The sequence below is a fragment of the Chenopodium quinoa genome, unplaced genomic scaffold (genome assembly GCF_001683475.1).
Source record: "Chenopodium quinoa cultivar QQ74 unplaced genomic scaffold, ASM168347v1, whole genome shotgun sequence".
Classification (NCBI taxonomy): Eukaryota; Viridiplantae; Streptophyta; class Magnoliopsida; order Caryophyllales; family Amaranthaceae; genus Chenopodium; species Chenopodium quinoa.
The window spans coordinates 168,218-180,921 of NW_018742204.1; the positions used below are offsets into that span (position 1 = coordinate 168,218).

Sequence of the window (12,704 nt, forward strand, 5' to 3'; positions counted from 1 at the left end):
TCACAAGACCTAGACACACCTAGCATTATTCGAAGTTGTCTTCGCCATAGACGTGAAAGGTTTTAATTTCTGAGAGTTTGGTCCCAAATCTCTATTATTTAATTTAATTGTTGTTTATATTTTCCTTGAAGTTACTAACGCGTGTATTTTGTTATTAGAAAGAGGTACGAGGCATCCAAGTAAGTTCTTTAATTGATTCATTGATATTATGATGTAGAAATCATGTTTAGGATGTTATTTTGATTCCTAGTATCATGTTAGGATGCTTTTCTTAATTTGATGTTTAGGGTGACAACAATAAATTCCTAGTATCATGTTTAGGGTAAAGAATATAATATCAGTTATGATTTTTATGATGTCTTTTATTGTCTTTCCTAATATTTATGATTGTTAGTATCATGTTAGGGTTAAAGCTATGATTTTTATTTCTTAGTGACATGCTAGGGTTTGTTATTAATCTTGTTAGTATCATGCCTAGGATCTTGCTATTATTATGCTTTAACATGATTATTTTAATTATTTTTATTATAATTGTTATTATGATTATTATTATTAAGTTGCTTGATTTTTATTATTATTGCTTGATCACGCCTTTTATGCATGTTTAAAGGGAATTTGTACTTGTAATCACGCTTAATAAGATAATTATTAATCTTGTTTAGGGTTAATTTGATTATAATTCAAGTGATCGCCAATAATATTTTTATTTGTGCATTAATATTCAACCAACATAGATAAACAGGTTTAGGGTTAATCCTATTGATTGCATGTTACTCAGAAAGCGCACATGAATACGATCAGAATAAAGTAGAGGCCTATTTTTGGGGCAGGTTCAATCTCTTTTAGGTTGGATTTGTACCTTCATCCCCGAACTACCAGTCATGGTTCAAGACCTATTGGATTTGACGATCTCTTGGATCGTTAAGGGGTGTAACATTCACCTCGTGAACGGTTTACAAGTTCCTAAAACTTGTTGGCGACTCTTTTGCTCTATCTTCTTTCCCTTTGGACGCCACCGTACTTTAGTGTATGATCACAGTGGGGTTCAAGCTAGGGATAACGCTTGAAATATTCCCTGTTGTTTTTTGCGACTCCACTGGGGAGGATTTCTATTTTAATTCCTGAAATTTATTTCGGCAATGATTTAGAATGATTGGATGAGACTCGAAAAGTTCTAAGTATTTCATGTGCGTAATTTTGATTAACATTATTGTCATATGCGTAAAAAAAGATCTCATTGGAAAGACCATCCGTAATGAGTTAAAACATAGGATTTTTACACGTACGTAGGAAATTTGAGGAATATCTTTCATAACTAGGATCGAAATAATGCTGCGCGAAACTGGAAAATTTTATCGAGCACAGAAAGCTGCTGAGGCATGTAGAAACTAGCGTCAGCGAACAAAGATTAGCGCCAACATTTTGACATTAGCGCCAGGCGACAGCTTCTGTCGCCAAACGCTAAAGCCAAAAGGTGGCACTGGCCTCTGTTTGCTGGCGCCATGTTCTTCCAATACCGAGCCAGAAATATGCGTTCTGATTTTGACCAGTCTTTAGCACTGTTTGCTCGATCCTACTTCCTGATTAAGTTTTTCTCACTTTTCTGAAACCCAACCCTCTGGGAATTCATGCTCCATCTACCTGATTGAACGCTCTGAGCAACAAAGGGTACAACCGAGAATGTTGAATTCACCAAACCATGGAAGCGAGTTTTTCTAAACTCGCGGCGTCCCATCCACTCGCGCCAACCCTTCACGATTAGGCTTCAGCGCGGTGCATCCGGACAATTAACCATGGACCCTCTATTGACTAACCCATATCCCGAACTTTAGATAACTATAGCCATGGTTAGGTTACAAACTCATTGCATCATGTTGTGCCTACTTGACTAATTGTGCATTATTGGTTGTGCATACTCTATGTGTTTTTTTTCCTAACCGTTTGTTTGACTTGTGCTAAGATTAAATAAATAAATTGATTTATGACTAAAATAACTTTGCCTAATTAATTAATTAATTAATTTGAGTAAATAAAGTTTAATATTTAATTAGAGTTGACTTAGTACGACTTTAGGCATACCCTGTAGAGTAATAATACCGAAAACAGTTTCAGATCGACGCTCCAGCAATGGCGCCAAAAATTGAACTGTAGCGTCACTCTGTGGAGTGTAGCGCCTGGAAACAGTCCTGTCGTCTGGCGCTACACTACAAAGAGAGGCGCCAGTCCTGTCGTTTTGACGACAGTTCGATTTATCGCTCAAGTCATCACTTTATGTCTAATTAAGCAGTTTTCCAATCGATTCGGTTAATTTTTACTGGTAATTATACCTTATTAAGTCATTAATTGAGTCTAAGCACTAAGTCCCATGGTCTTAAACAAGAGTCAAAGCATGTCACTTACACTCACTATATAAAGCACACACTTATATACACTTTGACCATGCCTAAGGGAGTCTTGTATACGCGTTTTTTCCGTCATTTTTTTAGGGGGGGTAAGTCGGACATTAATCCTCCAAATAAATTAACTTTTTTAAACCCTATACTTAATCCCAAAAAATATATACCTTATTTTTGCCAAAAATACGCACCTACATTTTTTGCTTTTTCTCTTTTATATCGTAAAGTCAAGGTCAATTTGAGTCAAATAATTAAAACAAAAAATGGTTTGATTTACAGCGCGTGGTCAAAAAAGGAAGAGCGTTTAATCAAAGAAAATCTTTTTATCCAAGTCCAACTTTTCGACAAACCCATCGCTCGTAGGAGGAAAGCTAAGACAATAATGGCAACTCAAGAGGAAGTCAATGAGCTCAGGAACCAACTGATTACTGTGAATGAGGTGTTAAAGGTTCTAACCCTCAAGATTGATGATCCTGTGAAACAACAACAAAGGACTTCATGCAAGAGAATCTGAGAAAACTGTCTAGAGACTACAAGTTTCAAGGGATTAACTCACAAGGGGTCTCGATGGACAAGGATCTTCTTTCGCAGAAGTTCAATGCCAACGACATCCCAAAATTCAAAGCAACTGATAACCCTTACTTTCATCTAAGAGCCTTCGAAACAATAATGAGTATTAAGGGTATCGAAAAGAAGGTGTTTCCCTCTCTGTTCTCACTATCTCTCGAAACCGTTTGCCAACAATGGTTCTTTTCTCTCGAGAAAGAAAGAACCTCTACTTGGGAGTCCATAGTAAACGCTTTCATTGATAGATAAAAATGCAATTAATATTCAAGTTGAGACCGACTATACGGAACTTGAAATCCTCAAGCAGAAAGAGAATGAAGGTTTCACCTCTTTCTTTAATAAATGGAGAGAAACCTCTGATAAGATGATTGAGGTGTAAGCGAAAAAGAGTCCGTAGGGTTATTCATCAAAAACCTTCAAGAGAAGTACTCCAAGCATTTCAAATACAAATATAATCTCCATACCTTCAAGGCCGTCTACGACATCGGAATTAATATTGAAGACGACCTGGCTAAGTTGAAAGCTGCTAACAATAACTCCAACAGTGGCTGGAAAGGCAAGAAGAACGACAATCCTTCTTCTTCCAAAACCACCACTAGTAGAAAAAATGCTATTTGTAACTGGCAAAATTGGCTTTTTGTAACTGGCATTGTTGGTTGCGAATGCCACCGTTACAACTAGTAAAAATTATTCGTAACCGGCTAATGTTAGTTACAAATAATGTACTATTTGTAACTGACTTAACCCAACGCCAGTTACAAATAGTCTATTTTCATGTTAGAAAGCATATTATTCATAACTAGCGTTAAGTTACGCAGGTTACAAATAGTGTATTTTTGTAAATGGCATAGCCTAACGCCAGTTATAAATAGTTTTAGTTTTTCTTTAAAAAAAAATCTATAAGTAACTAGCATTAGATTACGCTAGTTACTAATATATATATATATATATATATATATATATATATATATATATATATATATATATATATATATATATATATATATATATATATATATATATATATATATTTGATTCAAATCCTACCGAACGACCCAACCACAAATGGTTAAAACCTGTTACACCCTATTACAATTCAACAAACAAATCACGTACTCCAAATAATTTCACATAACTTGTATTCACCCCACTAATACGCTACATTTTTTTTTATTATGTGAAACATTATACAATATTAATTCACTTTTATGATAAATACAAAGATTATATATCCTAAACAATGTAAGGCTCAATTTAATTAAAATCTACATATATATCATCAGCTCTACAAGAAAATGATGTACTTATAAATTACAACCATGTCTCTCACAAGGCCCAATATTGTCTCTCACATAACTCTGTCTGTTGTTCACATTGTTTTGTCTCTCCGTATTAACTTTTACGTGCACGGAAAATCAGAGTTGACCATTGCTCGGAAACTTACTAGAAAGCATGCACCACCTTGATCAACTAATCTCTTGAACTCAAATTGACATGTCATGTCCTGAAAATAAAAATTTACAAAGTATATATAACTCAAATTAAATTTCGGTAGTAAGCCATTGGAAAAAGGAGATCAACACTTACAGCTTCAACATCTAGAAGAGTTTCAGAAAATATATAGTGACACTAGCACACATCAAAATGTATTTTATTAGGTATTAGGAAAACATGGTGGATATTTCTTTTGCATATGGCATGAAGAACAGTCATATATATAAAGAACTACCATACCAGGAAAGTTATTAAATTTTACATAAAATCAATGGCAGGAAACACAATTAAAGCACCCATACTTGCTATTCTAAATCTGATATTTGTACATGCATCTAGACTAAAAAATTCATATCATCTTCCAAGAACAAATAACAAGGTATCTATTTCTCAAACATCTAGACTAACTTGAAATACTTAATACTGTCCGTCACTAGCTTTAGAATATGCAAAGAATACTTGAATACTCATCATCATTATCTTTCCATTTTTTTCTTCTTCTTATTGTAACAACTTAGCAAAGGCATCGTACCTAGCTTATAATCTATTAATCAACTTTTCCTCCACTATATCAAGTTTCTCTTGAAATTTTACATAAGTTTGTTTATAGCCTCTTCACCCATATGTTTTTAACACAAAATATGTGCACAAATCAGAGTAAAAAAAACCACACAGTATAACAGTAGCAAGGATGAAATTTATATAAGCAAAATACTCTTAAAACACCTTAAACTTCACAGGAATATCCCAGCAAAAATCTCAACACAGCTCTAAGAAAAACCCTCTAAAAAAGAAGCATATACCAAATTGAATAAAAATTGACCAGTTTTCAGAAAACAATCCAGTTTAATAGCAGCCAAACTCAAAAAATTCTGAAATTTTACAGGAACAGAGTAGACAAAAAATAACCCAAATTCAAAAAAAGAATCACCTAAAAATCATCTGTTATGAAGGAGAACAATCCCAGAGAAGTCAGACCTTCAAACTGACTCTAAACTGTTCCAGCGAGATTCTACTGAATTTACAAAAAGGTATGTATAGATCTTACCTTTGATGGGAGAATTTCAACAACAATTGAGGTAAATTTCATCCTTGCTACTTTAACACATGAGAAGGTGTAGCCGTGTAGGAGTACAAGTATGCACGTTAATAAAACAAACTAACACTAATTTCAGTTCTAATCTTCAATTCTGAATTTCAGACTGATTTCAGTTTTGAAATTCAGTTTTGAGCTTCAGTTCTAAGTTTCAGACTTATCTCAGTTCTGATTTTCGGTTTTGAGCTTCAGTTCTGAATTTTAGACTGATTTTAAATGAGCCAAAAAAAAAGTCTTATCTTCAAATATAATTTCATGTTTTCATAACATATGTTCTGTATCCTGGCAGATAACATGCAAATGTGAGGGAGGAGGAGATGCACATGCGACAACTGGCACTTCTCAGCTTGCTGTCAAACTATTCATGGGATGCAAAGGTAGCCATAGCTCTAAGGGCACTAGCAATAGCCTATGGAGAGTTTGGGTTGGTGGTTAAGCTCTTCTCTAGTCACCCTCTCGCCAAGTCTGTGGCTCTCCTTAAGCATCTACCTACAAAGAGGATTGTTGAGTTCAGGTAGCTCCCTCAGCAATACATCTGAGCTGAGCTGCCGCCATTATCTGTTGCTATGACACACATTCCTACTGCTGCTTACTGGACTATCAGGAGTGTAGTGGCCTGTGCCACACAGATTTTCAGTCTTATTGGCATGCGCTACGAGTGAGTTACTCTCAATCAAAACAATCTAATCTGATCATTAGTTTATTTCCTATCATTCTCCGAGGAAGTAAGTTACGCACTCCATGCAGCACCCTCAAGTCTAATTGATTCTGAGATAGAATTTTTCTTCTTTTCCCTGTACTTTTAGCCAGCTCACAGTGTCACACTAAAGGTAGCTTAAACAAAGTTGCAATATTGGAGCAATGTGTCCCCAATAAAGGAACACACCATGACAGCACACAAATTACTAATCTGAAACATCTATAATCACAATATAGGAACAGATCTTCAAAAGGAAAGAATAGCTATCATCTCAAACATCAGTAATCACAATTCAAGACTAAGAACAATGACAACACACAAACTGATAACAACAATGACCCGCTCAACAGGACATAAAAATAAGTTCAAGATCGCACATAAAAATAAGCTTTGAATTAAGTTCTGAAAGTCAGCTTTGAATTCAGTTCTGATTTTCAATTATGAATTTAATTCTGATTTTCAGCTCTGAATTATGTTATGAATTCAGTTCTCATTTTTAGTTCCGAATTCAGTTATGATTTTCAGTTCCGAATTCAGTTCTGATTTTTAGTTCCGAATTGAGTTATGATTTTCAGTTCCGAATTCAGTTCTGATTTTCAGGTCCACTTCACATAAGCCAATATATGTAAAGACCATATATTACATTGAGAAAGATTAAACGTTCATGTAATTTTTTTAATAGTGTAAAATATAGATAGCATAACATCCTAGGCCGAGGGATTCTAATGGATAGAATTTTACTATTAAATGACGACTCGTTACATCATAAACTAGCAAAAACCCATGACTGCTCCATGACAATAAGATGGAATACATTTAGAAGATAATTACAAATTAATCATAATAAATTCTACACAATATTATACAACACATAGAGAGACAAGTTGGGTAACTAACCATCACATCTCATTTTAACATTGATGGTCTGGTGGCAGAAATACACCTTTGCAAAACTCTGTTCATCAGGCTACAAAACTGATACTTTAGCAATTTAGTATTAATTAGACAAAGCTCTTTGACAGTCACGAGTCAATTCAAGTTTTCCTTTACAAATAAACATAGACATAATGACCTTCGAATATCCACTTACTCCCCTTCCCTTCCCCAACCCAAGGCCGAACATCCAATTCCTCCCATCCTGCTCCCCAATGGTGACCGGACATCCAATCCTTCCCCTCCCGCTCCCCAATAATACAGCCAATAGAAAGGTCGGACATTCGTAATTTCGCCACCCTCTCAACAATAGAACGACATAAATGAAATATTATAAGCAATCAAACCCAAAAAACCAATTATTGACTACCAGAATCGAAATATTAAAAGAATTTTGCCAAACTTAGGGTTCATAATTCGAATCAAGGCGCACAACTATAATATTAAAAATACATTACGTTCACAGAATCATATATTCACAAATGAATGAAATCACAATTTCAATTAACAGTTAAAAAAAATAGATTAATTAAAAACTAAACCTGAAGACTGGAGTTTTGCTTTGTCGAAGAGAGAGAACTCAGAGAAGGCTAAAGGAAAGCAGACGAACACTGGTCGGCCGTCGTCGGAGTTCGGCCAACGTCGATCTGAGAGCAGCGCCGGTCCTTGAATGAGAGTGAGGGGAGAGGAAGTCAGTAAGAAGTTAGGGTTCTTCAATGTTTTCCTTCAGTAAAATTGGGAATTGGGGATAAGTAAAATACTAATTTTTCCTCAAAAAAAAAAAAAAAAAAAAAAAAAAAAAACTAATTTTTTTTTTTAAATTAAAAAAAGAAAAATACAAGTGAAGTGTGAGTGGTGGGCGCTAATAATAGTAACCGGCCTTAATAAAGCCCCTTACAATTAATAAGGTCTATAAAGTTTAACTTATTATTTGTAACTGACATTTATTATGCCCCTTACGAAAAGTTGGTCACCCTATCATTGACCTACTATTTGTAACTGACCTTGGTTATACTAGTTACTAATACAAGTTTACTTGTAACCCGCATTATCTATGCCAGTTACTAATACTCTTTTTGTAACTAACATAATTTATGTCAGTTACTACTAGGGCGCTACAAATAGAACTTTTTCTACTAGTGCACCCACTCAAATAATGTTGGTACCTTTAACTTAAGTGAAGTCCTTGCTATGAATAATCAAGGACAAAAGAAACTATTTAGGAGGAACTTTACTCCTATTGACATGAGTTATGACACCGCATTTGACCGATTAAATGCAAAAGGTCTTATAACTCCTATTGGACCGTTTGGGGACCAATCGAGAAAAGGACGGCTAACTGGAACCTCAATGCACATTGCAAGTATCACCAAGGCAGGGGCCATCTTACTGAGAACTGTTGGAAGCTTAAGGAAGCTATCCAAGACTTAAAAGAAAATAACAAACTACCATTGCCCCCTGCCAGTAAGAAGCCAAGTATTGATAATGCGCCTCTCGCTCAGTCCTTGGCCATCTCTGATGAGGAAAACGAGGTTGATCCCTCATCTCTCATCAAACCTGTCGAAGAAATCCATGTTGTCGAAGAAGAGGAGGAGATCTTTTTCGATGCCGTGGATAACCTTCCAGAATTAGCAAGTAAAGAGGACATACAATTGCTTACACTGTCCATGATGGAAGGATCAAACTTGCTACGTGAAGCACTCAAAGTTGTGAAAGAACTTCTGAAGAAGTATGACGAGGTTCCACCCTCGAAAAATAAACCTAGGAAAGAGTTCACACCCAAGGGAATGACCTACGATGCGAAACACTTTCCTTTGCAAGTAATCGATAAACCCAAGAAGAGTAACAGACTCTACACTCCAATTGGGATTCCATACGCACAAATGTTCAAAATGCTCTCCGAGAGTGGCGAGGTCAAACCTCTCGAACCGAGACCATTTGAATCGTTAAAAAGGGCAGATAGATTTTATTGTCAATATCATTAATCAGGGGGTCACATTATTGAAAACTGTTTTAAAGTCAAGGATTTAATTCAGAAAATGATTGATGATAAGAGGCTAGTCCAAGTTCCATAAGAAGAAGACGTAAATATTAATGGAGTTTGGGACAGCACGAAGAAGACGTTTACTTGAAAAACATGGTAGGACCTCCACCTTCGGTTTAATATGTCATGGATGACTTTTGGGTTGAAGAAGATTAATCCATAGACGTCCTCACAAGATCCGAAAGAATGCAACCTCCTATTTCGACACAACCTATGCCAACCACACAACAAGTTCCCATACCCATCATAGAAGACAATGACATTGTCAAACAATTCAAGAAAACCAAGGTTGAAATGAACATATGGAAGCTTCTGGCAACATCTCGAGAGCATAGGTTGGCTGTAATGAATGCCTTGGACAAGATAGGGATAGAATCTGACACCACTCCTGAGGAGTTAGCTAACTTCCTTACGAGTGATCTCCCTAGTCCTATCAACTTGATCACCTTTTCCGACAAGGATTTACCTCCAAAAGGTGATAAACATTATAAGGCATTAAACCCCACAGTAGTTTGCAAGAGAATGAACGTCCCTATGACTCTTTTAGATAATGGATGAGCCATTGATGTCTGTCCACTTAGAACTGCAAGAATGCTAGGCATAAGGGATGAAGACCTAACCCCGTGAATGCAAGGAATAAGAGCTTATGACAACACTCGTTGTCAAGCTCTTGGTAAAATTACTATGAATATAACGGCGGGAGCGATAAAACACACTACTACGTTCCAAGTAGTAGATATTAAAGCTTCGTTCAATCTATTGTTGGGACGCCCTTGGCTTCATTACAATCGATGCTTCACCTATGAGAATTAAAGCTATAGAGAATCCAATAATTAATGTGGAGCACGATGAAGACGATGAATATTTGTGGGGCTTTAATGAAGAGGTCTCCTTAATCGAGGAGGATGAAAGGACCCCTCTCTTCCACGACCCCCACTCCAATATGATCGTGAACGCTATTCTAAAGAAGCAAGGACATTTTCCTGGGATGACCCTAGGAAATAAGAAAGGAATAGCAAAACCGTTGAAATCACCTGGCCTCCCTAAATCAGACACTTTCGGAATTGGTTTCGAACCGACTCGAGAAGATCTCAAGCGAGCCCAGGAAAAGTCAAAGGCACGTAGGGACGCTCGCATCCACAAGAAAGCAATCACAATGGCTCAGTATCCTCTTACCCTTAATGGACAATTTATAAAAGAAGGAGAAGACTATCCATGCTATGTTTTTCCCGAACCATTTTGTCGTAAATGGCATAAGGCAACCGGGATTCGAGATTTTCTTAGATTGCTACTTCATAGACGAAATCCCAACTCCTGTCCACAAGGAGAAAGCACCCCCATGCTTTGACTTTAATGTCATGGGATTATGATGGGAGTTAGAACGGTCGCACATTCCACACTCAATCAAACACATTTATTAACAAACACCTTACAAACCAAGCATAATGACAAGTAAGAGTTCAGTCCACAAGGAACGGGATATGGTTGCCAAAGATCTTAACACTTAAGCTAATTCGAAGTCAATGGTGATTTGGGGTTCGTCAAGAAGACAAACAAACAATGGTTCTAAATCAATGGATTGAGGACACTAGGGAATGGGATCCACTCGACCAAGGCAAATAGACAAATGGGGAGTGAAATTGATAAGATTTAGCAAGGACTATATGTAAGATCAACCTCATGCAATTAGGAAACAACTCACACTACTAAACTTAGATTCCTCATTAGTTTAGCAATAGAAGATACATAATCAAATTGCAATAAGTAATGCCATGCTTCATTCACATTTCCATGTCAAACTAAGCATATCATGCTATCAAGCTCCTAAATCAAGGGTAGCTAATCCTATCAATGAAGAACTAACAAGAAATCTCATATAATCAATTTAATTGCAATACAAGCATCAATGCTTCTCCCACATTTTCATAATTAACCCAAAAGGTTGAGCTTCACCCAACCCCTAGCAAGTAGACTACTCACAACTCATATTTATCAACATGCAAACAAGTATTAGGGTTCTAACTTCTTCAATAATTGGGGAAAAATGATTAACAATTGAAATAACTATCATCCAATAACAAATTATCAAGAACTAAGAAGATTTAAATATCATGCAACAACAAATAAAATCATAAATTAAATGGAGAAAAGTAGAAGGAAGTTACTAATTGAGGCTTGAAATTGTTGAATACAAAGTGCCAATCTTGAGAAACAAACTTGAAACCAACTATTACAATGATTGAATTGATGAAAATTAAGCTAAATTAATTAAAAGGAATGTTTCAAACTAAGAGGAGTCTCTAAAAACTAGGCTATATCTGTCTAGGTTACAAATGAATAAAGGAGGAAGTATTTATACTCCCCGTAACACATAGGGAAATCCGTCAAAGAAAACGGATTTCCCAGCGAGGAGCGCCCGCTCCGAAAGTAGGAGCGCCCGCTCCTCAAGGCTGCACGCCCGCTCCTCACAGGATGTGCAATTCTTGAAGCTTTGGCAGAAAGTTGGCAGAAAGGTCGGAGCGCCCGCTCCTGAGGGGTGCACGCCTGCTCCTGCTGGAGCGCCCTCTCCATTCTTTAATTCTCTTGCCTTAAACACAAACCATGCACCGAAAGCTTGCCAAATTGAGTCCATAGACATGCAAAACATGGAAAAACACAAACCAAGAGGGGGAAAGCCGAGACAAAACATTTTCATTCAAAATTGGGTTAGAAAGAGGGGAAATGATTGCAAAACCGGGTTTAAATTAACACAATAAGTGGTCAAATAAACCACTTATCAGATTACTATTCGGGCGAGAAAAAGATGAGCCAACATGCAAAGAGGATAAATCCTCGCTCATCCAAACAGTCCTACAAAGCGAAAGCTTTGATCCCTCAAAGCTAATCACCCCAGCAGAAGGATCACAACAAGGGTGGTGCAAGACCGTCAAGATGACTACTCCAAGCGGAAGGAATATCTCTATCACAATAGGGCAAGGACCGATGCTCGAAGAGTCGTCTGAGTTTGATTCAGAGTTAGAGTCTCTCCCTATAGAGTCATCTAAATCTTTAGTTATAGCACCCTGTAGGGGCCGTTCGAAGTGCGCCTACGTAAAAGCATGTTTGAATATGCTTGGCACTCATAGGAAGTGGGAATTGACATTACGATTAGGGACAACAATTAGGGACAAAGAAAAGTAGGAAGCCGCCAACAAGTTTTTAAGGAACTTGTAAACCGTTCACGAATCATAAAAGGCAACCACGATAAAGGGACAACGATAAGCAACAACGATTGACCCGTGAAGGTTACACCTCTTTCATAATCCATGAGATTACTAACTCCATATGGTTCAGAACCACAAAAGGAGGATCGGGGATGATGGTACGAAGTGAGTCATGGAGTCACATTCGCCCGTATTGGCCTCTACTCGATTCTTATAGTGAAAAGTGATTCATGCGATCTCAAAGGCATACAAACAAAATATTCAATTTTCT

General features: G+C 36.7%; 1 long non-coding RNA gene across 1 annotated transcript; it reads right to left on the reverse strand.

Moving 5' to 3' along the window:
• Positions 1-4,079: 4,079 nt before the first annotated feature.
• LOC110699124 lies at positions 4,080-8,072 on the reverse strand. Its single transcript, XR_002506862.1, has 3 exons — positions 7,729-8,072; positions 7,151-7,228; positions 4,080-4,467 (listed from the first exon to the last, which is right to left on the reverse strand). It is a non-coding gene; the product is annotated as an uncharacterized LOC110699124 (long non-coding RNA).
• Positions 8,073-12,704: the final 4,632 nt, after the last annotated feature.